Source organism: Elephas maximus, chromosome 3 (genome assembly GCF_024166365.1).
Source record: "Elephas maximus indicus isolate mEleMax1 chromosome 3, mEleMax1 primary haplotype, whole genome shotgun sequence".
NCBI lineage: Eukaryota > Metazoa > Chordata > Mammalia > Proboscidea > Elephantidae > Elephas > Elephas maximus.
In genome coordinates this window covers 68,479,546-68,504,179 of record NC_064821.1, presented here as the reverse complement: position 1 = coordinate 68,504,179, position 24,634 = coordinate 68,479,546, and the positions used below count along the sequence as shown (strand labels likewise).

The 24,634-nt window shown below is 40.9% G+C and overlaps 1 protein-coding gene across 3 annotated transcripts in view; it reads left to right on the top strand.

The window, feature by feature from the left end:
* Window positions 1–24,634, top strand: part of EYA3 (EYA transcriptional coactivator and phosphatase 3) — a 134,255-nt gene that overhangs the window by 15,927 nt on the left and 93,694 nt on the right. For 2 of the 3 annotated variants that reach the window (XM_049878444.1, XM_049878446.1), the window contains exon 2: window positions 17,658–18,001. The exons of the other annotated variant lie outside the window; for it this stretch is intronic. The gene's annotated coding sequence lies outside the window, so the exon portion shown is untranslated. The remainder of the gene's footprint in view (window positions 1–17,657; window positions 18,002–24,634) is intronic. 3 annotated transcript variants of the gene reach the window in all.

Sequence of the window (24,634 nt, the reverse complement as noted above, 5' to 3'; positions counted from 1 at the left end):
TCTCTCCTGATTTTTAATTACTTACATATGTATAGAGCCCTAGAGGCACAGTGGTTCAAATCCACCAGCTGGTCCTTGGAAACCTGGGGCAGTTCTGCTCTGTGTTATAGGGTTGCTATGAGTTGGAATCTACTTGAGAACAGTGAGTCTTCTGGTTGGGTTTTGCGTTTGTATGTATCCAGCATAGTTCTATGCACTTTGCATAGATTAACTCATGCAGTTCTTAAACAACAAGTGCTTTTTATATATGTGGTAAATATATAGGTAACAAAACATTTGCTGTGTCTACAATCTTCACATGTACAGCTCAGTGGCATTAATTATGTTCATCACGTTGTTGAACCATCACTTGTCACCATGCCCTAATTTTTCCATCACCCTTAGTAGAAGCTCAGTGTCTCTCAAGTGCTTTTAAAAATCTCCATTTTGCAGATGAGAAAATGGAGGTACCGAGAGGATAATTGACCTTCCCCAAATCATGAAGCTAATCAGTGGAAGATCTGGAATTCAGACCAACACAATCTGTCACCAGAGCCTTTGTTCTTAATCTCTATACATTCTTACTATAAGGCGGTGGTGGGGGAGCAAACTGGACAGATACTTATAACACAGAAATTAATAATCCCCTGGAATCAATTCTATGGCAACAGGTTTTGGATTTTTCTAATCCTACAGCAAGGAATATCCTTTGCTAACCATTTATATTTTTATTTTAAATCTAACTATAGAGTACAAATACATAGATAATGCTATTCTTTGTGAAAGATACATAACTAAAAGTAAATATTAATCCATTATCTGGTTGGCAGCAAACCTCCAGGCAGGCTCAGTCTGACCCATTTCAAGCTCTGGAATTGAATAGGGATGGGGGTGGGGATGGCTCGATTCAGTTCCTGGCAGCTGACAAGTGACCCTCACAGCAGGAGAACCAAGAATGAGAATCTGGGGGCAAAATGGGTCAAACTAACACTAAATAGGAAGAGGGCGGGGGCCGAAACAGGTAGCCCAGATAAGTCCAACCAGAAGGGATGTCCCAGACCCAGACAGGTGAAGGCTGATCTGTGGGTCTAGCCTTGTCCATGAGCGCAATTCACAGTTAAGCGAAATTCCAAGGCTGTGCCAAGACAGCTGTTACTGGCCATCTGTGCGAGAAGATACTATCTCAAGTGTGTTAATCAAAATAGAAAGGCGTCCTCGTAGAAGAGTATTGAACATGGCAGGGTTATGACCCTAATTGGGAATCTGGCATCCAGAAATGGATCAAAGGGGGGACGATTGTGGGTGGCACGAGAGTGGGTAAACACAATGGCCTAGGTTAGCAGTTCTCAAATGTTTTGGTCTCAAGATCCCTGAACGCTCTTAAAAATTACTGAGGCTGCAAGAGAGCTTTTGTTTATGTGGGTTATAGCTATTAATATTTGCTCTTTTAGAAACTGAGACTGTGGAATTTGTAAAACGCAAGAATACACCAGCACAAATTCCATTAGCTGTCAGAGCAATAGCATCATTACGTAGTCTCTGGAGAACTCCACATACTCCAGAGAAAATGAGAGTGAAAAGGCAAATAACGAGTTTTTGGTGTTTGTTGTTAGGTGCACTGAGTTCCCACTCATAGCAACCCTATGTACAACAGAAGAAAACACTGCCCGGTCCTGTGCCATCGTCACAATCTTTGCTATGTTTGAGCCCATTGTTGTAGCCACTATGTCTAGCCATCTCGTCTAGGGTCTTCTTCTTTTTCACTGACCCTGTACTTTACCAAGCATGATGTCCTTCTCCAGGGACTGGTTCCTCTTGATCACATGTCCAGAGCATGTGAAATGAAGTCCCCTCATCCTGGCTTCTAAGGAGCATTCCGGCTGTACTTCTTCCAAGACAGATTTGTTCTTTCTTCTGGCAGCTGGTGGTATATTCAATATTTTTTGCCAACTCCACAGTTCAAATGCATCAATTCTTCTTCCATCTTCTTTATACATTGCCCAGCTTTTGCATGCATACGAGGAGACTGAAAATACCACGGCTTGGGTCAGCATACTTTCGTCAAAGTGATATTTTGCTTTTTAACACTAAAGAAGTCTTTTGCAGCAGATTTACCCAGTGCATTACGTCCTTTAATTTCTTGACTGCTGCTTCCATGGGCGTTGGTTTTAGATCCAAGTAAAATGCAATCCTTGACAACTTCAATCTTTTTTCCATTTATCATGATGATTATTGATCCAGTTGTGAGGATTTTTCTTTTTTAAAAAATTTTATTGTGCTTTAAGTGAAACTTTACAAATCAAGTCAGTCTCTCATACAAAAATTTATATACACCTTGCTATATACTACTAGTTGCTCTCCCCCTAATGGGACAGCACACTCTTTCCCTTCACTCTCTATTTTCTTGTCCATTTTGCCAGCTTCTGTCCCCCTCTGCCCTCTCATCTCCCCTCCAGACAGGATCTGCCCACATAGTCTCATGTGTCTACTTGATCCAAGAAGCTCACTCCTCACCAGTATCATTTTCTTATAGTCCAGTCCAATCCCTGTCTGAAGAGCTGGCTTTGGGAATGGTTCCAGCCTTGGGCTAACAGAAGGTCTGGGGACCATGACCTATGGGGTCCTTCTAATCTCAGTCAGACCATTAAGCCTGGTCTTTTTAAGAGAATTTGAGGTCTGCATCCCACTGTTCTCCTGCTCCTTCAGGGATTCTCTGTTGTGTTCCCTGTCAGGCCAGTCATCAGTTGTAGCCGGGTACCACCTAGTTCTTCTGGTCTCAGGCTGATGTAGTCTCTGATTTATGTGGCCTTTTCTGTCTCTTGTGCTCATAATTACCTTGTGTCTTTGGTGTTCTTCATTCTCCTTTGCTCGAGGTAGGTGAGACCAATTGATGCATCTTAGATGGCCATTTGCTAGCGTTTAAGATCCCAAACGCCACTCTCTCAAGTGGGATGCAAAGTGTTTTCTTAATAAGTTGTATTATGCCAATTGACCTAGATGTCCCCTGAAACCGTGGTCCCCAAACCCCTGCCCCTGACTACGCTGGCCTTTGAACTGTTCAGTTTATTCAGGAAACTTCTGTGCTTTTTGTTTAGTCCGGTTGTGCTGACCTCTCCTGTACTGTGTGCTTTCTTTCCCTCCACCTAAAGTAGTTCTTGTCTACTATCTAATTAGTGAATACCCCTTTCCCTTCCTCCCTCCCTCCCCATTCTTATAAGAATCAAAGAATATTTTCTTCTCTGTTTAAACTGTTTCTTGAGTTCTTATAATAGTGGTCTCATATAATATTTGTCCTTTTGCAACTGACTAATATCACTCAGCATAATGTCTTCCAGATTCCTCGATGTTATGAAATGTTTCACGGATTCATCATTGTTCTTTATCATTTCTTAGTATTCCATTGTGTGAATATACCACAATTTGTTTACCCATTCACCCCTTGATGGGCACCTAGGTTCTTTCCATCTTTTTGCTATTGTGAACACTGCTGCGATGAACAGCAGTGTGAGGGCTGTTATTTCTCTAGGATATATTCCAAGGAGTGGGATTGCTGGATCATATGGTAGTTCTATTTCTAGCCTTTTAAGGAAGTGCCGAATCAATTTCCAAAGTGGTTGTACCATTTTACATTCCCACCAGCAGCATATAAGTGCTCCAGTCTTTTTGTTTTCTTTATATTGAGGTGTAATCCATACTGAGGGCTGTAGTCTTTGAACTTAATATATGCTTCAAGTCCTTTTCACTTACAGCAAGCAAGGTTGTGTCATCTGCATATCGCTGGTGATCAATGAGTCTTCTTCCAATCCTGATGCATATAGTCCAGCTTCTCTGATTATTTGCTCAGGATACAGATTGAATAAGTATGGTGAAAAGATACAATCCTGACACACACCTTTCCTGATTTTAAACCACGTAGTATCCCCTTGATCTGTTCCAACGACTGCCTCTTTGTCTATGTACAGGTTCCTCATAAGCACAACTAATTGTTCTGGAATTTCCATTCTTCACAAAGTTATATCCATGATTTGTTTTGATCCACACAGACAAATGCCTTTGCATAGTCAGTAAAACACAGGTAAACACCCTTCTGGTATCACTATTTTCAGCTAAGATCCGTCTGACATCAGCAACGATATCCCTTACTTCTCTTCTGAATCCAGCTTAAATTTCTGGCAGTTCCTTGTTGATGTACTGCTGCAACTGATTTTGAACTATCTACAGCAAAATTTTACTTTTGCGTGATATTAATGATATTGTTCAATAAGTTCTGCATTCCATTGGATCATCTTTCTTTAGAATGGGCACATATATGGATCTTTTCCAGTTGGTTGGCCAGGTAGCTGTCTTCCAATTTCTTGGCATAGACGAGTGAGTGCTTACAGCATTGCATTCATTTGTTGAAACACCTCAACTGGTATTCCATCAATTCCTGGAGCCTTGTTTTTCACCAATGCCTTCGGTGCAGCTTTGACTTCTTCCTTCAGTACCATTGGTTCTTGATCATGTACTACCTACCGAAATGGTTGAAGGTCGACCAATTCTTTTTTTTTTTTAATTTCAGCATGTAAGTCTTGTGTGTGTGTGTGTCTTTTAGGTGAAAGTTTACTGCACAAATTAGTTTCTCATTCAAAAATTTATACACAAATTGTTTTGTGACCCTTTACACTCTGGGTTCCCCTTGTCTATTTGTCCAGTTTTCCTGTCCCTTCCTGCTTTCTGGTCTTTGCCTTTGGGCAGGTGTTGCCCACTTGGTCTCGTATACTTGATTGAACTAAGAAGCATGCTCCTCACATGGGTTATTGTTTTATAGGTCTGTGTAATCTTTGATTGAAAGGTGAACTTTGGGAGTTGCTTCAGTTCTGAGTTAGCAGGGTATCTGGTAGCCTTAGTTTCAGGAATTTCTCCAGTCTCGGTCCAACCAGAAAGTCTGGTCTTTTTCGTGTGTGTGAATTTGAATTTTGTTCTACATTTTTCTCCTGTTGACCAATTCTTTTTCCTACTGTGACACTGTGTATTCCTTCCAAATTCTTTGCCCATAGAATCCTTCAATATTGCAAGTAGAGGCTTGAATTTTTTCTTTTTTTTTCAGCTTGAGAAATGCCAAGCGTATTCTTCCCTCTTGGTTTTCTAACTCCAGGTCTTTGCACATGTCGTTATAATACTTTACTTTGTCTTCTCCAGCCACCCTTTGAAATCTTCTGTTCAGCTCTGTTGCTTCATCATTTCTTCCTTTTGCTTTAGCTACTCTACATTCAAGAGCAAGTTTCAGAGTCTCTTTTGACATCCGTTTTGGTCTTTACTTTCTTTCCTGTCTTTTTAATAATCTTTTGCTTTCTTCACGCATTATGTCCTTTATGTCATCCCACAACTGGCCTGGTCTTCAGTCATTAGTGATCAGTGGGTCAAATCTATTCTTGAGATGGTCTCTAAATTCAGGTGGGATATACTCAAGGTCGTATTTTGGCTCTCATGGATTCGTTTTAATTTTCTTCAGCTTTAACTTGAACTTGCATGTGGGCAATTGTAATCCTTGGGTGGTACAAACACTTAACAGACATGGCTGCTAACTGTGGCACCTCGGAAAAAGGCCTGTAGATCTACTTCAGAAAAATCAGTCATTGAAAACCCTATGAGCACAGTTCTACCCTGACACACATGGGGTCGCCATTAGTTGGGATGGATTCACTGCCAACTGTTGGGTAAGTATCCTTTAAAAAGTAGTTTTGATCTCACTCACTACCTGAAAGTATCTTGGAGAACTTCATTCAGGGGTCCCTGGACTATATTTTGAGAACCACTGGTCTGCATAACATGTTGTTGTGTGTCATTGATTCTGACTCATAGTGACCCTATAGGGCAGGTATAACTGTCTCCTTGGGTTTCCAAGACTATAATCTTTACAGAAACAGACTGCCCCTTCCTTCTGTAGAATGGCTGGTGGGTTCTAACCACTGATCTTTGGGTTAGAAGCTGAAGGTTAACCACTGCACCACCAGGGCTCCTTTAGATAATAAGTAGTGTCCTATGTTTGTATATATAGGTCAGTGGTTTGAACCCACCAGCTGCTCCAAGGGAGAAAGATATGTCATTCTGCTTCCAGAAAGATTACAGACTTGGAAACCATATGAGGCTGTTCTTTTCTGTCCTACAAGGTCACTATGAGTTGGAATTGACTCTAGGGCAATGGTTGTTTGTTTTTGTGTAGTACCATATAGTTTACAAAGCTCCTTGAATAAGGAAAAGTATTCCTATTCCCACTTTATAGATGAAAGGGACATTGGAGGACAGTGGGGGGCAGTTGGGACCTGGCTGTCCTCCCTTTGGGGATGTAATGCTGAAGTGGGGTGCTGAGATCCATCACAGCAGCTACCACACTAGGGCTCCTGCTTTCCAAGCTTGCTGTGGTTCCTGGGACTTGCTGTCTGCTGAAACAGTTGGTATTCTGCTCTTGGTTTTCTCTCTGTCAGGGGCTGGTCGTGTCCATTCAGCACCTAAAAAGCTGTGAAGCTGTTGCACACTGTCTGGGAAGAGTTAAAGGCAAGAATATCAGATGCTCAGATTTCCATGTGAGGGATTCTAACGTTATCATTTGGTAATTATGGAAGAGTCTACCTAGGTGGCAAAGGCGATATGAACCGAGTATTTCAACTTTTTTGTGTGTGTTTTAGGTGAAAGTTTACAGAGCAAATTCATTTCTCATTAAACAGTTAAACATTAAACAAATTGTTCATGACATTGGTTGCCAACCCTGTGATGCGTCAGCACTCTCCCCTTCTCCACCCTGGGTTCCCTGTTTCCATCCGTCCAGTTTTTCTGTCCCTTACTGCCTCCTTGTCTTTGCTTTCAGGCTGGTGTGCCCATTAGTCTCGTATACATGATTGATCTATGAAGCACGTCCCTTACATGTGATATTGTTGGCCCTACTGACCTGTCTAATCTTTGACTGAAAGGTGAACCTCAGGAGTGACTTTAGAACTGAGTTAAAAGGGTGTCCAGAGGCCATACTCTCAGGGTTCCTCCAGTCTCTGTCAGACCAGCAAGCTTGCTTTCTGTGTGTGCGTGTGAATTTGAATTTTGTTCTACATTTTTCTCCTGCTCTGTCTGGGATCCTCTATAGTGATCCCTGCTGGAGCTGTCAGTGGTAGTAACTGAGCACCATGTAGTTGTTCTGGGCTCAGTCTGGTGAAGGTTGTCGTTGTTGTGGTCCTTTAGTCCTTTGGACTAATCTTTGCTCTGTGTCTTTGGTTTTCTTCATTCTCCTTTGCTCCAGCCGGGATGGGACCAGTAGATGTATCTCAGACGGGTGTTCGCAGGTTTTAAGACCCCCCACACTACTCACCACCGTCAGATGTAGAACATTTTCTTTACAGACTATGTTATGACAATTAAGCTAGATGTCCCTCAAGACCATGGTCCCTAGCCCTCAGCCCAGTAGCTCGGTCTCTCAGGGAGTTTGGATGTATCTGTGAAGCTTCTGTGACTTTGCCCTGGTCAGGTTGTGCTGTCTTTCCCACTGCTGTGTATTGTCTTACCTTTCACCAGAGTTACCCCCTATCTATCTACTATCTAGTTAGTGTTTTTCCTTCCCCACCCTCCCCTCCATCATGACTATCAAAGGTTATTTCTTTCTGTGTGGAAACATTTTCACGTATTTTTAAAATAGTGGTCTCGTACAGTATTTGTCCTTCTGTGATTGACTTATTTTACTCAGCATAATGCCCTCCAGATTCATCCATGTTGTGAGACGTTTCGAAGATTCATTATTGTTCTTTATCATTGCACAGTATTCCATTACGTGTATGTATCATAGTTTTTTTATCCATTCATCTGTTGATGGGCACTTAGTTTTTTTCATCTTTTTGCTATTGTGAATAATAATGTGATGAACATGGGTGTGCATATGTCTATTCTTTTGACAACTCTTATTTCTCTAGGATATATCCCTAAGAGTGGGATTGCTGGATCTTATTGTATTCTATTTCTAGTTTTTTAAAGGGCCATTTTGTTTTCCAAAATGGTTGTACCATTTTGCATCCCCACTGGCAGTGCATAAGAGTTCCAATCTCCCTGCAACCCCTCCAATATTTGTTATTTTCTGTTTTTTAATTTGTGCCAGTAATGTTGGGTGAGATGGCATCTCACTGTAGTTTTGATTTGTATTTCTCTAATGGCTAGTGGGGAACCCTGGTGGAGTAGTTGTTAAGAGCTACAGCTGCTAACCAAAAGGCCGGCAGTTTGAATCCATCAGGCGCTCCTTAGAAACTCTGTGGGGCAGTTCTACTCTGTCCTACAGGGTCACTATGAGTGGGAATCTACTCAATGCCAATGGGTTTTTTTTTTTTTTTTTCATTTTGAATGGCTAGTGAATGGGAGTATTTCCTTTTGTGTCTGTTAGACACCTGAATGTCTTCTTTAGTGAAGTGTTGGTTCGATTTCTTTGTCCATTTTTTATTTATTTTGCTTTTCATATCTTTTTTTTTATTGTACTTTAGATGAATGTTTACAGAACAAACTAGCTTCCCATTAAACAGTTAGTACACATATTGTTTTATGACATTGGTTAACTACCCCACGACATGTCAGCACACTTTCTTCTCGACGTCAGGTTCTCTATTACCAGCTTTTCCATCCCTCCTGCCTTCTAGTCCTTGCCCCTGGGCTGGTGTGTCCCTCTAGTCTCGTTTTGTTTTATGGGCCTGTCTAATCTTTGGCTAAAGGGTGAACCTTAGAAGTGACTTCATTACTAAGCTAATAAGGGTGTCCAGAGGCCATACTCTCGGGGTTTCTCCAGTCTCTGCCGGGCCAGTAAGTCTGGTCCTTTTTTGTGAGTTAGAGTTTGTTCTACATTTTTCTCCAGCTCTGTCTGGGACCTTCTATTGTGATCCCTATCAGAGCAGTCACTGTTGGTAGCCAGGCATCATCTAGTTGTACTGGACTCAGTCTGGTATTGTATAATTTTCCTATGTGTTGTAAATCCTGCCTCTATGATATTAATGAGGGAGGATGACAGGCAGTTGTGTTAGTGAGGCAGGATTCAATCTACAAGATTGGATTGTGTCTTGAGGCAATCTCTTGAGATACAAAAGACAGAAGCAAACAGAGACAGGGGGACCTCAAGTCACCATGAAGTCAGTGCTGGGTATAGAGCGTGTACTTTGGGCCCGTGGTCCCTGCTCAGAGAAGCTCCTACTCTGGGGAAGATTGATGAGAAGCCTGACAGAGGGGAAGCCTTCCCCTGGCGCTGACCCCGAATTTGGACTCCTAGCCTGCATTACTGTGAGCACATAAACTTCTCTTTGTGAAAGCCATCCACCTGTGGTATTTTCTCTTATAGCAGCACTAGATAAGGAAGACAATGGGCATAAGTGTTTAATTTTTAGAAGATTCCATTTATCTAGATTATCTTCTGCTCTTTGTGTATTTCAATTACGGTTTGTATCCCATTTATGCTGTGTATTAGGGCCCTTAGTGTTGACTTTATTTTTTCTTCCATTATCTTTATAGGTTTTGATTTTATATTCAGGTCTTTGGTCCATTTTGAATTAGTTTTTGTGTATGGTGTGAGGTATGGGTCCTGTTTCATTTTTTTTATGGATGGGCATCCAGTTTTGTAAGCACCATTTGTCAAAAGACTGTCTTTTCCACATTTAATGGACTTTGGGCCTTTGTCAAATATCAGGTGGCCATAGGTAGATGGATTTACATCTGGGTTCTTGATTCTGTTCCATTGGTCAATGTATCTGTCCTTGTACCAGTACCTGGCTGTTTTGACTACCAAAACTGTATAGTAAGTTCAGAGGTCAGGTAGTGAGAGATCTACTTTGTTATTCTTCTTCAATAATACTTTATTTATTTGGGCCCTTTTTCTTTCCATATATAGTTAATGATTAGTTTTTCCATCTTGGTAAAGAATGTTGTTGGTATTTGGATTGGGGATGCATCGTATTTGTCGGTTGCTTTGGGTAGAACTGACGTTTTCACAATGTTGATTCTACCTATTCATGAGCATGATATGTTTCTCCATTTATGTAGGTCTCTTTTGGTTTCTTGCAGTAGTGTTTTGTAGTTTTCTTTGTATAAGTCTTGAGTATTTCAGTTTTAATGTCATACCCTGTCAGTCATGTTTCAGTGCAGGAAACAGAAATTACTCCAGGTGTTTTAAGCAAAAAGCAATTGATTTCAGGAAATCAAGTGCTTACAGAATCATTGGAAAAGCTGGAGGAGTAAGCATCAGGGGGCCAACTCTGGAATTATTGAGTTCAAGAATGCACCTCTACAACTAAGATTTAAGGATCAGAAAGCTAGGATTGAGTAACTACTGTCTCTGCGGCCACTGTTACTGCAACTGCATTTCAAAACACATGAAACTTGAGACTAGAAACTGAAATGCTGTTGCAGAAAAACCCTGTATCTTGGTGGTTGTATTGGCCAGTAGAAACAGTCAAACTGCAGGAAAATGGCCTCTTCCTCATTTCTACCTTCCAAATCTTATCCAAGTGCATTGAATTGACAATGCCAAGTGACTCGATGGCAGTGGTTTTTTTAGTTCTCATCTAGAATCACAGCTGCAAGAGAGCTGGAGAAATTTTTTTTTTAATTGTTGTAAAAATATATATAGCACAACATTTGCCAATTTAATGTTTTTCACACGTACAATTTAGTGACATCAATTACATTAATCACGTCATGTACCATTACCAAAATTTTCCATTGCCGTAAACAGAAACTCAGTGCTTCCTAAACGATGACTCCCCCTTCCTCTTTTCCTTCTGCCTCTGGTAACCACTAATAAATTTTGGTCTCTATGTATTTGTCTATTATAAATATTTCATATGAGTGAGATCAGCCAGTATTTGTCCTTTTGTGATTGACTTACTCCACTCAGTATAATGTTTTCAAGGTTCTTCCATGTTGTAGTTTGTACTAGAATTTCATTTCTCCTTATGGGTAAATGCTATTTTTAACCTTCTCACTCTGCAGTGTAGGAATGTGCACTAGAATCAAGTAGGAATGAATCTTGAGCCCCAGCTGACCAAATTCAGCATATGACATTTCTGTCTATGGATTGACTGGAATGTAAGCTCCATGAGGGCAGGGTTTTTTTTATCTGATTTGTTTTCTGCTGTGTCCTCAGAGCCTAAAATATTACAAAGTAGTTGCTAAATGAATACATAGAGATACTTACCAAAATGAATGTTTCCTTAAGAGCGTTCCTTGTAAGCATTAGACAATGGTGGCAATAGGTCTAAGTTACTCTGACAATAGCTTTGGGGATTAAAAAAGTCCAAGGCAGAAGTGCAAAGAAAACACTGTGGTGGACTAAAGAAGCCACAAATTCTTTGACATTTCTCCCATTGCAAGGTGGTGTGTACCTCACTCCCTTGAATGTAGGTGACCTCTATGACTGCTTTGACTGATAGATTACCATGGAAGTGATACTGTACCACTTTTCGGGCCAGGATTTAAGACATTGGCAGCTTCCACAACCTGTCTCTGGAGCTCTGAGCTACCATGTAAGAAGTCCAACTACTCTGATGGAGACAGCAAATGGAGAGGCCCTGAGACTACCTGGAGAGGGGGCCAACTGAGCCCAGCCTTCCAGTCATTCCCATCAAGTGACAGGCAAAAGAGTAAAGCCACCTTGGACCCTTCAGCCTAGCCCAGCGGCCAGCTAAAATACTATCAACTGACTCTGGTTGATGCCATATGGCATAGATGAATTACCCTGCCCGAAGTCCTGACTCAACAATTGTGAGATACCGAATAATACAATGATTGAGTTTTAAGCCACTGAGTTTTGGGATCGTTTGTTATGCAGTAATAGATAACCAGAACACACTCCAAGTGTGGTCCTAGTGAATACGAACATGACTGTGGTAGGCTGTAGAAAATGTTCCATTTATATCTTATGTAGATTTCCATGGCTATAGTTTTAATCCTGCATGCTTTTATGTGAGGTCTTCCCTAAAGCACTCAAGTTTTATTCAAGAAGCATAAAGCAAGAGATCTTGGATGTTGCCAACTGATACTGATTTGTTGGGAAAGAAATATGATGAACAACACTAGTGAACATACAGAAAAGTTACTTGCATGTAAAGTGAAGATAATATACTCAGGAAACTGAAAATGCGTTGCTCCAAAGACAATGATGGTTATTGCATATTTTGAAAGTGTGAATTAATTCTACTCCAAAGGCTTCTTGCTGGTGAAAATTTGGATAAAACTGTGAAAAAGACTAGTAATTTCTATGCAGGGCTAAACAGGCAAAAAGTGACCCTCATCCTTGTTACAGCAAAGACTAGATTGCTATAGATTGCTTTTAGAAGCTCAAATGTCATGCACATATTGAGAAACTGCCTTAAAAACAACAGAGAACATCAACAGAAACAAAACTGAGACCATTGTACTTTAGATACGTTAATCAGGAGACTTTAAATTAAAGACCCATTACTAAACACTGACCATACATTTCTTTTGTCTCTTTTAATGGAAATATATAATTCAGAGGCCTTATTTTTAGATACTTTTAATGTAATTAGGCTCGCATTTGGATTTACTTTCTAGTTTTTGTTTAGAAAGATTTGGCTGTAATATTTTTTGGCTATTTTAATAGCCTTTTTGTGTTAAATTTTTCATGAAACATTTCAAAACTATGGAAAAAATAATATAGCAACATATAAGTACTCACAGTCCAGCTTGAATAAATCACAACCAAATTTTTGCCATATTTCTTTAGATCTGTCCCCAGGAGCAATACAGTAGAGCAGGAAAAAGCCAAAGCAAATAAATTCTTCCAACCTTCTGCTGATCGTGGCAGCAAGCAAAAATGTATGAACTCAGAGAAGAGAAACTGGTAAATAAATACCTGGCTGCCTGTTTTTCTTCCTGTAGTTTGAGCAGAACATGGCCTAGTAGTTAAAATCATGGGCTCTGAAGTCATACAGACCTGCATTCAAGTCCTGGCTTTGCTACTTGCCAGTTGTGTGGCTTCGGGCAAGTTACTCAACCTCTCCCTGCCAGATTCCTTGGAGCCTTGGTGGCACAGTGGTTAAGCATTTGGCTGTTAACAGAAACATCGGCAGTTCGACTCCACCAGCCGCTCCTTGGAAACCCTATGGGGCACTTTGACTCTGTCCTATAGGGCCACTATGAGTTGGAATCGACTCAACGGCAATAGGTTTTTCAGGCTGAAAATGGAGATAATCATAATACTTCCCAGTGTGTTGGGAGGAATAAGAGCAAACTGGAAGCATTTGTCCGTTTACTATGTACAATGCCAATCAATCTTCTAGTGCTGAGAATTCAGTAGTGAACAAGAGTGATAAAGACCCCTGTGGGAGCTTATTTTCTACTGACAGACAATAAATAAGCACACAAAATAATTTCAGACAGTGATAGGGGCCATGAAGAAAAGATTAGGCATGGGGCGGGGGTGGGGGAGCTACTTTAGACAGCTACTTTGAGACTTGCAGAAAAATGAACCATTCATTGGAAGGTCTGGGGAAGAATGTTTGAGGCAGAGGGAACAGTGTATGCTGACGCCCTGAGGCAAGAACAAGCTTGGTTTGTAGAAGAAACAGAAAGGGTAGCGTGGTTGCAATCAGTTTGTGAAGAGAACCAAGGCAGGGAATGCTGTCTGAGAGCTAGGCAGGGAATGCTGTCTGAGAGCTAGGAAGGGCAAGCCAAGAAGGGCCTTGTAGTGGTTGTTGTTCTTAGGTGCTGTTGAGTCAGTTCTGACTCACAGGGACCCCAAGCACAATGTAAGGAAACACTGCCTGGTCCTGTGCCATCCTCACAACTGTTGTTATGTTTGAGCCCATCGTTGCAGCCACTGTGTCAATCTGTCTCATTGAGGGTCTTCCCCTTTTTTGCTGACCCTCTGCTTTACCCAGTATGATGTCTTTCTCCAGGAACTCATCCCTCCTGATAACATGTCCCAAGTAAGCGAGAAGTCTCACTATCTTCGCTTCTAAGGAGCATTCTGGCTGTACTTCTTCCAAAACAGATTTGTTTGTTCTTCTGGCAGTCCTTGGTACATTCGGTATTCTTCACTAACACCATAATTCATGTCACCTTTAGGACTAAGGTATGCCTGGCCCAAGCCATGGTATTTCCTTTTTTTTTTTTTAATTTTTCTTTAAGTGGAAGTTTACAGCTCAAATTAGTTTCTCATACAAAATTTATACACATATTGTTATGTGACCTTGGTTGCTTTTCTATAACATGTCAACACAGTCCTCCTTTCCACCCCAGATTTCCCATGCGCATTCAGCCAGCTCCTGTCCCTTTCTGCCTTCTCATCTTGCCTCCGGACAGAAGCTGCCCATTTAGTCTCATGTTTTATCCACTTGAACTAAAAAGCACATTCTTGACAAGTATCATTTTATGTCTTATAGTCCAGTCTAATCTTTGTCTGAAGAGATAAGCCATGGTGTTTTCAATCACCTCATAAGCATGCGAAAGCTGGGCAATGAATAAGGAAGATGGGAGAAGAATTGATGCATTTGAATTATGGTGTTGGTGAATTATGGACCTTGTAGAACATAGTAAAAACCTTGGATTTTATTTTTAAGAGGCTGTGAAGACATTGGAGGGTTTTACTGCTAGTAATATACAGCATCCTCTGCTGTAGGGAGAGATTTGTGTGCTTTCCGGTAGCACTGTTTTGGAGTTGTGTGTACACGCTTTAGGAGTAACTTTTCCAGAGATACCACATTGGTTACTCACGGGTGCCCCCTGGTGGAGCTGGTGGCTCAATTTGCATGGCTTCAGATTTGTGAGGGCAAAGAAAAAGAGAAATGTATTTTTTTCATTCAACAAACATTCATTGGGTGCCTACAGTGTGCCAGGCTCTGTTCCAGTGCTGAAATATGTCAGTGAACAAAACAGACAATATACATGACCTTTACATTTTGGTGCAGGGAGGGAGACATTAAACCAAATTTGTTGTTAGTTGTTGTCAAGTTGACTGACACTCATAGTAATCCCACGTGTGCAGAGTAGACTGTTCCATAGGGTTTTCAAGGCTATGACCTTTCAGAATTATATGGCCACCAGGCCTCTAGTAGTGAGTGCTTAACCCTTTGTGTCACCTAGAAAATTATGCTGTATGTTGGGTGGGAATAAGCACTGTTGTTGTTAGGAGCCGTCCAGTCAGTTTCGACTCATAGAGAACTTATGTACAACAGAATGAAACCCTGCCTGGTCCTGCACCATCTTCACAGCTGTTGTTATGCTTGAGCTCATTGTTGCAGCCACTGTGTCAATCCACCTCGTTGAGGGTCTTCCTCTTTTTCGCTGCTCCTCTACTCTACCAAGCATGATGTCCTTCTCCAGGGACTGGTCCCTCCTGATAACATGTCCAAAGTATGTGAGACAAAGTTCGTCATCCTCCCTTCTAGGGAGCATTCTGGCTGTACTTCTTTCAAGACAGATTTGTTAGTTCTTCTGGCAGTCCATGCTATATTCTATACCATGAAAGTGGTATTAGAGAAAAATTAAGTAGGGAACTGGGCTAGGGAGTGCAGGCGGGATGATGGTATTCCAGTGTTAAATATAACATTAGAGAAGGTGTCACTGAAAAGGTGATATTTGAGCAAAGATGTAAACGAGATGGCAGGGTGAGTGATGCAGTTATCTGCGGGAAGAGCAACGCAGGCAGAAGGATCAGCAAGCCCAAAGGCCCTGAGTCTACCTGCAGACTTGAGACAGCACATAGAAGCTAGTGTGTCTACACTGGAGTGATAATGGAGAGAGTAGGAAATGAGGTCAGAGTTGTAATGTGGGTTGTTGTTGCTGTTAGCTGCTCTCAAGTCAGCGGGATTCGTGGCAATCCTATGCACAACAGGATCAGACCGTTGTGATTCATAGAGCTTTCACTGGCTGATTTTCAGAAGCAAATCACCAGGCCTTTCTTCCTAGTTTGTCTTAGTCTGTAAGCTCTGCTGAAACCTGTTCAGCATCATTGTTGTTGTTGGCTGCCGTCAAGTCAGTTCTGACTCATAGTGACCCTATGTGCAACAGAACAAAACACTGCCCAGTCCAGTACCATACTCACAATTGTTGTTATGCTTGAGCCCGTTGTTGCAGCCACTGTGTCAATCCATTTTGTTGAGGGTTTTCCTCTTTTTCACTGACCCTCTACTTTACCAAGCATGATGTCCTCCAGGGACTGATCCCTCCTGATAACATCTCCGAAGTAGGTGAGACATAGTCTCACCATCCTTGCTTCTAAGGAGCATTCTGGTTGTACTCCTTCCAAGACAGAGTTCAGCATCATAGCAACACAAAAGCCTCCACTGACAGACAGGTGGTGGGTGCGCATCAGGTGCGTTTGCTGGGACTCTAACCCAGATTTCTTTCTTGGAAGATAATTCTACCACTGAACCACCAGTGCCCTCCTATAATAGGGGTAGGGGATCAAATCTTCAGGATCTCGTAGGCTAATGTAAGGACTTTAGTTTTTACTCGGAGATGGGAATTCATTGAAGGAAGGACATGATTTGATGAAGATTTTAATAGGGGCCCTCCGCTGCCGTGTTAATAGATTGTGGGAGGGCAACGGTGCAAATAGGGCAAACTGTCAGAGATTTGCTGTGGCTTGTACCAGTAGAAGCAGTAAAGGGTCAGATTCTTGACAGATTTTGAAAGTAAATCCTACAGAACTTAGTGATGAATTAGACGTGGAGTGTGAGAGAGAGGAGTTAAGAATCTTCATAAATGACACTACTCGGTAAATTGTGAGGCCCTGGTAGCACAGTGGTTAAGCGTTTGGCTGGTAACCAAAAGGTGGGCGGTTCAAATCCACCAGCCACTCCTTGGAAACCCTATGGGACAGTTCTACTCTGTTCTATAGGGTTGCTATGAGTCAGAATTGATTTAATGGCAACAGGTTTGGTTTATGGGTTTTAGCAAATTGTTTCATAGGAAGAGGTGCTCAAAGAATATACAGCCAAAAAAATGTAGGAGAAAAAGTATTTTAGTGGTATATAAAGAAGTTAGTAAAAATATATATATTTTTAAAGCAGTTAGTAAAAACATTACGTTATTTTTGGATTTTAGGATATTTGTGCACTTAAAAAAAATTGTCATTTCTTTTCTCAGGCTAAAGATTCACTTTTATACCTAACATTGTACTTACAATTCCATATATATATATTTTTTCCTTAAACAGGGCTCCAAATTGAATAAACTCCATAAACCCATACCTACCTGACTGGTAATTTAAAGTTAATGAAGCATTGAAAAATGTTGTTTCTGATCAAATACATAAAACAGTGTGCATGAAATAGAAGTTAATCATAAGCTCAATATACCCATTGCCGTTGATTCCAACTCATAGCAACCCTGTAAGACAGTGTAGAATTGCCGCATAACGTTTCCAAGGAGCGGCTGGTGGATTCAAACTGCCTCGGTTAGCAGCTAAACGTTTAACCACTGCACCACCAGGACTCCTCAATATAATACAGGAGTAAATAAATTTGGGGGATAAAAAGATCACCTGAGGCTAGCCTCTCAAATGCCTTCCAAAACTTCCTACTCATTCTTCCACAGTTTTTCTAAATCAACCAAATGCATCGAGCATTTCTCTTCATGTTCTCTTTGGAGACGCATGGATTACACGTATTTTAAAAGTTTCTTGAAATAGAAGGACCGAAGTGTGTTTTTTTTTTTAACAGGGGGTAGTTGCGCATCAAGGTCCTCAGCACAGTGCGAGCCATCCCATTCTTCTCCACGCCGGACTCTGAGGTTGCGAGAGAGGCGTAACCAGGGGCGGAGCTCCCCGCGCAGCGGAGTGGGCGGGGTCCAAAAGTTTCCCCTCCCCGTGAGGCCTAACCCAAGCTCCCAGCGGCTGCTGAGGGGAATGAAGTCTAGATTGTGAGGTGACCCTGGCCGGTTACTTCCGGTTCCTAGGGATGCGCATCCGGGTCACGCTAACACCGCCGTTTCCTTCTCTCGCTTGGTTCTGCTGTTGATCTGGACCGGTACCTATGTCCTGCTGTGGTGCCTGTGCAGCTTTTGGGTGAGTCTCTGCTGGCGACAGGGTCTGAGCAGCAGCCGGTCGAGTACAGCATGTCGGGGGACGGGTCCAGAACTCTGCCCCGGTTCGTCTGGGTGGGGGTTCTCTTCGCCTGTCCCTTGTCCCTGCCGTGCTTCACTCACCTCAGCCCTTTCTCTCATTCTGGCCTCGCTCCTTTCACCTCAGTTTATCCTTTCTCGCCTCCGCGCACCTCTCGCTGCTTTTCCTCAGCCTCGTCCCCCTTTCAGCGCCGATTCTTGCCTTTCTCCTCAGCACTTCCCTCAGCCGCTGCTTTCCCCCGTACTCTCTCACTTTAGCACCTTTCTTGCGCAAACCCTGATCCCGGGATCTCAGTGTTATTTCATCCAGGGGGAAGACCCACCTCCACATTGTGCTCACCCTCTTCCACTGGGGAACTTAGCCTGTCTCTCTCTGGGGTCCTAGGTTCTCGTCCCTCACCTTTCTTCACCTTTGACCCTTCTCCCCTTCTGAGAGTAGTATGTGACATTTGTGCTTCGCTTGGGGTTCTCCCACCTTTTTCTTAGCTAAAGGACTTTGCCAGAGCTCCAATCTGGGAAGACTCCCCCCTCCTGGAGGAAGTTTTGCTCCACGGCGCTGGGTTAGGCTGAACTCTAGTAGCTTCCGTAGTTAGGGAACAACAAAGGCGTTTCCAGTCCTTCGCTTGAGCACAATTTTGGGGCTCTCTTTTAGAGCAGGCTATTTTAACAGGTGGTACGCCTACGGTACTGCTAGCCGCTGTGCTTGTGTGATCTTGTTAATTGACGGGTCATGAGGACGTCCTGTCAGTTTTGTCTTCTCTCTCCCAAGAGAATGGATGTGCACAGCTGAGGCAAAAATATGGATGTTCTGGGACAGTCAACCCTGTTTTCTGCATTAAACTTTTATTTTTACTTATAGGACAGTTTGCTATGACAAAGGACAGAGCCTCTTTGGAGATTATTAGCCTCAGAGTTATAAGTTTATTGTGAGAAATGTTAGTGTGTTGTTACTGAAACGTTTTCTGCTGAAGAATTCACTAGTAGTTTCAAAGAATATTTTCCTTAGTTGAACTCCTTATGCAGCTCTTCATCCCAATCCTTGCCTCTTACACATTGTTTCTTCATTTTTACTGTATTACCAGGTTTTCTATCCCCGCCCCTCCACCCTTTTCTTCATAAGCCAGACAAGACAGTATTCCTTAGAATATTCTTCTCTTATTTTTCCTTTCCTGTTGCCACTTTAGCCTTAAAACCATGTTTTTCCCATTTTGAGACTTAGGACTTCTTTCATTAATCTCTCTGGAGGTTATGTTAAATTCTAGTCAAGAGTTAAGTCGTCTATAAACCGAAGGGATTGGATTTAGTAATTGTTAGTGTGCAGATTTTGTGAACCCAATGCTTATTATGAAGTACAGGATTGGATAATTTTTATTTTTGTGTTTTTGATGTTTGTGGTGTATGCATTTGATTGCAAATGTTTTTTGTAATCGTATAAATTCTTCTCTAAAACTTAGTATTTCAGACTTGAACAGAACAGATACAGCTTGTAGTATCTGCTTGTCTTTTGTCTAGTGAACTAATAGAAAAATCTCCCTCGTTTTATGATATATATACGTATAAAAGAGTGCGATAGACCTTGGCTTATTCCAAAATTGGGCTGTTCCCTTCAGCTATTTTTAGCAAAGGACTTTGGAGCATGGCCATGTTAGTCCTAGAAGCCACAGGGGAGGACCCTTGTGGTTGGTTTTGAGGACTTACCTAACAACTTAGGGAAACCCCTTTGAAAGTTCCCTACCTGTTCTTCCTCACAAGGACCTACATTGACAACTAATTTCCGTTCAACCTGGTTTCATCATTTCCCATTCTTAAAAAGTAATCCCAATGAGTATGGGCTGACTCCAGCTGCTTCTTTACCTCTAGTTTTGTGTACTTTTAAAATTTTTTCTTCTTCATGCCATGGAAACTCTGTAGATAAACCCATGTTTGGGTTGGTGCAGAGCCTTCTTACAACTTTCTTTATTTCTGATGTCTATTTCTTGGGCATGTCTAAGTCTAAATCTAGATGTTATTGTTAGTTGCCATAGAGTCGATTCCTACCCATGGAGACCGCATGTGTGCAGAGTGGAACTGCTCCATGGAGTTTTCAAGGCTGTGACCTTTCAGAAGCAGATTTCCAGGCCTGTCTTCCAAGGTGCTGCTGGGTGGGTTGCAAGTACCAACTTTTAAGCTAGTAAAAAAAAAAAAAATCAACCCATTGCTGTGTAGTTGATTCTGACTCATAGCTAGTAATTGAATGCTTAACCATTTGTGCCACCCCAAGGACTTTTGGATAGATTTCTACAATTTGCCTACTGTTAGGTCAATTTCTACAATTTGAACGATAGAGTTCAAACCTACTTCTTCATTTTACAGATAAATCAGGGCTTAAAGAATTAGTGTTTTTTTCAAGGTCATTGAAAAGTAACACTCAGAGTAGTGGGTTTTGGTTATATCAAAGCTGTGATTTAGAGAGCACGATATAGTGGTTAATGGTTCCTTTCAATACATTTAATCTCATATGAATGAGAGTTTGGGGATAAGACATCTGTGACACAGATTTTTAAATCCAGGACTGAAGTCCTTTTGCCTTCAACAAGGGACTAGAGGGAAAAAAAAAAAACAAAAAAAACTATTGTGAAGTAGAAGTTAAAAAGGTTGGAGGTGGGGTGGAAGTGTCTTTTTTCTTCTGAAATGATTTTGGCCTATTACGATATAAATCCTGCATAGAAACCTGTTGCCGTCGAGTCAGTTCCAACTCATAGTGACCCTATAGGACAGAGTAGAACTTCACTGTAGGATTTCCAAGGAGCAGCTGGTGGATTCAAACTGCTGACCTTTTGGTTAGCAGCAGTAGCTCTTGACCAGTATGTCACCAGGGCTCCAGATCCGGCATAAAACCAAAAACCTAACCCACTGCCATCGAGTCGATTCCGACTCACAGCGACCATATAGAACAGAGTAGAACTGCCCCACAGAGTTTCCAAGGAGCGCCTGGTGGATTCCAACTGCCGACCTCTTGGTTAGCAGCCGTAGCACTTAACCACTACACCACCAGGGTTTCCAGGGACCCTATAGAAGCCCTTAAATGAAAGGAGCATTCTGTGTTTTCATTGGAGAAGTTGTAGTCATGCTGCTGGGCCTAGTGTAGAAGGCTGATAAACCAAGAAAACCAAACCCACTGCCATTGAGTCAATTTCGACTCATCGTGACCCTATAGGACAGAGTAGAACTGTCCCACAGAGTTTCCGAGGAGTGCCTGGTGAATTTGAACTGCCGACCTTTTGGTTAGCAGCTGTAGCTCTTAACCACTATGCCACCAGGGTTTCCGGAAGGCTGATAAGGCTTTCTAATTACTAAAAGCCTGTACCGCTATCACCTAGCTACCAAACAGAAAAATATGATTACTAGAGATAGCTTAGTGTGTGTTTTTAAAGCTCAGGAGAAGAGTCTAGCTTTGTTGGTTTTCTATAGAAATTTCTGCTTTAGTTTGGCAGAGCTTTAGTTTGTAACTCTGAGGGCTCAGTTTAAAGTATATTTCTGCATATTGATTTTTAATTCTTCTACGTTTTTTTCTTTTGGTTTGGTTTGATTATTTTTGGTTGTCGTTTTTCGTCATTTTAGTTGCTACTGTATTTTGTTTTACATGTTTTATTGTTTGTCCTTGAACCCTAGGATGTGTTTTAAGGAAGATGCAGCTTTGAAAATGGAAGAAACAGAATGATGTATCTTGACCTTGCCCTTTCCATTTGTATCTTGCAGTGTGATAGTTTCAGTAATCTACCTAAACCACTTCGCAATTTTCAGTTTTTTTTGTTGTTGTTGAAAAATAAAAACCTTATAGAACTTTTTTTTTTTGGTAGTTGTTTGTCTAAAAGATTTTTTTACTCTGCATATATTAACAGGATATTTTAGCTCATGTGATTTACATAGAGAAAGAGTAGTTAAAAATGGAAATATGTATTTAAAAATATTAGGAATAGTTTATTCTTCCCACACATTCATTTAATTTGTTTCTAACAAGGGGTTAGATTGTTGTGTTTATAGTAAAGTGGAAAATAGGTGGACTTTCTACCTGCTGATTAACTTAAAAATAAGTGTATGTTTGTGTACAGAACATGTGGCTGAAACTGTAAACTGCCCATTGATAGTGGTGTCCTTTATTGTCAGAGAGCATAGCAAGCAGTGGGACAGCAGCGACATCGTCATCTTGATATCTTTATTTGGTTCTATCAGCCTAAGTCCTAGGTTAACTAATTATTACAAGAAATAATTAGGGTATTTTCTCTGTTATTTTCTAGTATATTTAAAAACTTTTTTGAAATACGGGCTTCTTAAAATTTGTCCTCAACCATTTCCCCCATTTAAATATGCAGTAGTATTTTAAATCTGAAAAGGAAATGTATAGTTTAAATAGAACTGACGTATTTTAAATAAGCTAGCAGATAGCCCAAGGCAGTCAGTGCTTAATGTCTTAAAGATCTTTAGTACAGATTGTGTTGAATGCACTTTGACTTAATTAGCTTGGTGAATACTTACACCACTTAGATTTGTTTTCTCCCTGGAAAATAGAAATAATCTTTGTAATACATTTCTTTCAGCAAATATCATTTGGGCACATCCTATGGTGACAGTGGTTAAGAGTTACAGCTGCTAACCAAAAGGTCAGCGGTTCGAATCCACCAGCCGCTCCTTGTAAACCCCTTGGGGCAGTTCTCCTCTTCCCTGTAGGGTTGCTATGAGTCAGAATTGACACGGCAGCAAAGGGTTTTCGATTTTATGTACAAAACAGTAATAGAATTCAGGCTGTTCATGTGAACTAGGTGACGTTGTACAGGACTGACATTTACAGTTAAATTCTGAATTTGATCTTTCTTATACATGTCTGAATTAAACTATAAGATTTAAAAGTATTGAATAAGCTTTATCCAAAGAAAGTGTCACTTTTTACCAGTGTCAGTGGTATATAATTTAAAACTAGGCTTCATTCTATTATTTTCAAAGCTCTCAGTGATATCTCATTATTATTGGGGTTTAAGGTTCTTGCATTAATCTGTATCACAGCTTAATTAGTATAAAATCATATTCCTTCTCTGTTATTGTTGTTAGTTGCCATCTAGTCAGCTCTAACTCTTGGCGACCTTATATATATAACAGAACAAAACATTATCTGGTCCTGTGCCATCCTCACAGTTGTTGGTATGTTTGAGCCCATCGTTGTAGTCACAATGTTGATCCATCTCATGGAGGATTTCCCTCCTTGGACCTTCCACTTTACCAAACATGATATCCTTTTCTATTAATTGGTCTTCCCTGATGATGTGTCCAAAGTAAGCAATTAAAAATTTTTCATTTGGGAAACTTTTTTATAACTGAATGTAAAAATCTATGACAATAGAAGTTAATTCTTGCATAATACTTTGTGTCAAGAACTATTCTAAGTACTTTCTGTATATTAACTAAAGAGTTAAGTAAGCACTTTTATTATCTCCGTATTACAGATGAGGAAATCAAGGCCAGAAGTTCCATAACTTGCCCAGAGCCCCACAACTAGTTAGCAGGAGAGCTGAATCTGAACTTAAGTCTTGCTGGCTCCGTAGTTCATGATGTTTTTGTACAAGGGTCTACTAGTTTAGCGATTTCTTCCTTTACAGAATCGGATTAAACGTCCAATTTCTCTAAAGCACAAAAGGATACTGCCATTTGGTTGGGAACCTTAGAGGGAGGTTTCCCTGGTCATTTTTATTAATGCTGGCTTAAGGCAAATTACTAATCCTTTACTACCTATGTTTCTCTGGTGACAAAAATCATATATTAAGAGAGCAAAACAGGATCACACCCCCCCCCCCTTTTTAAGAAAATTTTTATGGAAGTCGATTTTTTTGGTTATTTGGAGAAAGACAGATTTTACTAAAATGTATTCTGTGTTGTTAAAATGTCTTACCCCTTGCAGTTAATTCTTTGCCTTTCTTTGATCTGCAGGGTATTAAATGAATTTATGCAGTAATCTTAAACTCTGAAATTTTGATGTCCTACATATGAATTTAACAACTTTGAAATATAAAACAGAAACTAAAACTGGAATTTCTGTGTTTGTGAAAGATGTATCAAGTAAGGTACTTCCTCTAGTCTCATTTCCAAATTTAGAAATTTATACAAAATTAAGTATGTTCGTATCTTTAGGACTACCATGTTTAGGGTAGTACAGTGAGACCTATGAGAGCTAGAACTTGAAGGGACTTCCTTGTCTTGGAAATTTTCCATCTTTGACGGGGTGCAGTGTTACTACTTTCTGTGTCAATTAAAAAAAACCGTTGCCGTCGAGTTGATTCCGACTCATAGCAACCCTATAGGACACAGTAGAACTGCCCCATAGGGTTTCCAAGGAGTACCTGGTGAATTTGAACTGCCAGCCTTTTGGTTAGCAGCTGAACTCTTAACCACTAAGCCACCAGGGTTTCCTGTCTCTCTATTAGTGGAAAATAGTTTCCCTCTACTGACAGATTTCTCCCTTACACAGGTTCTGGCTTTTGCAGGTTTTACTGTATATTTAAGTTAATGTTTTTCCTTTTATTTCAGAAAAGAGAAGGGTAACTTTCAC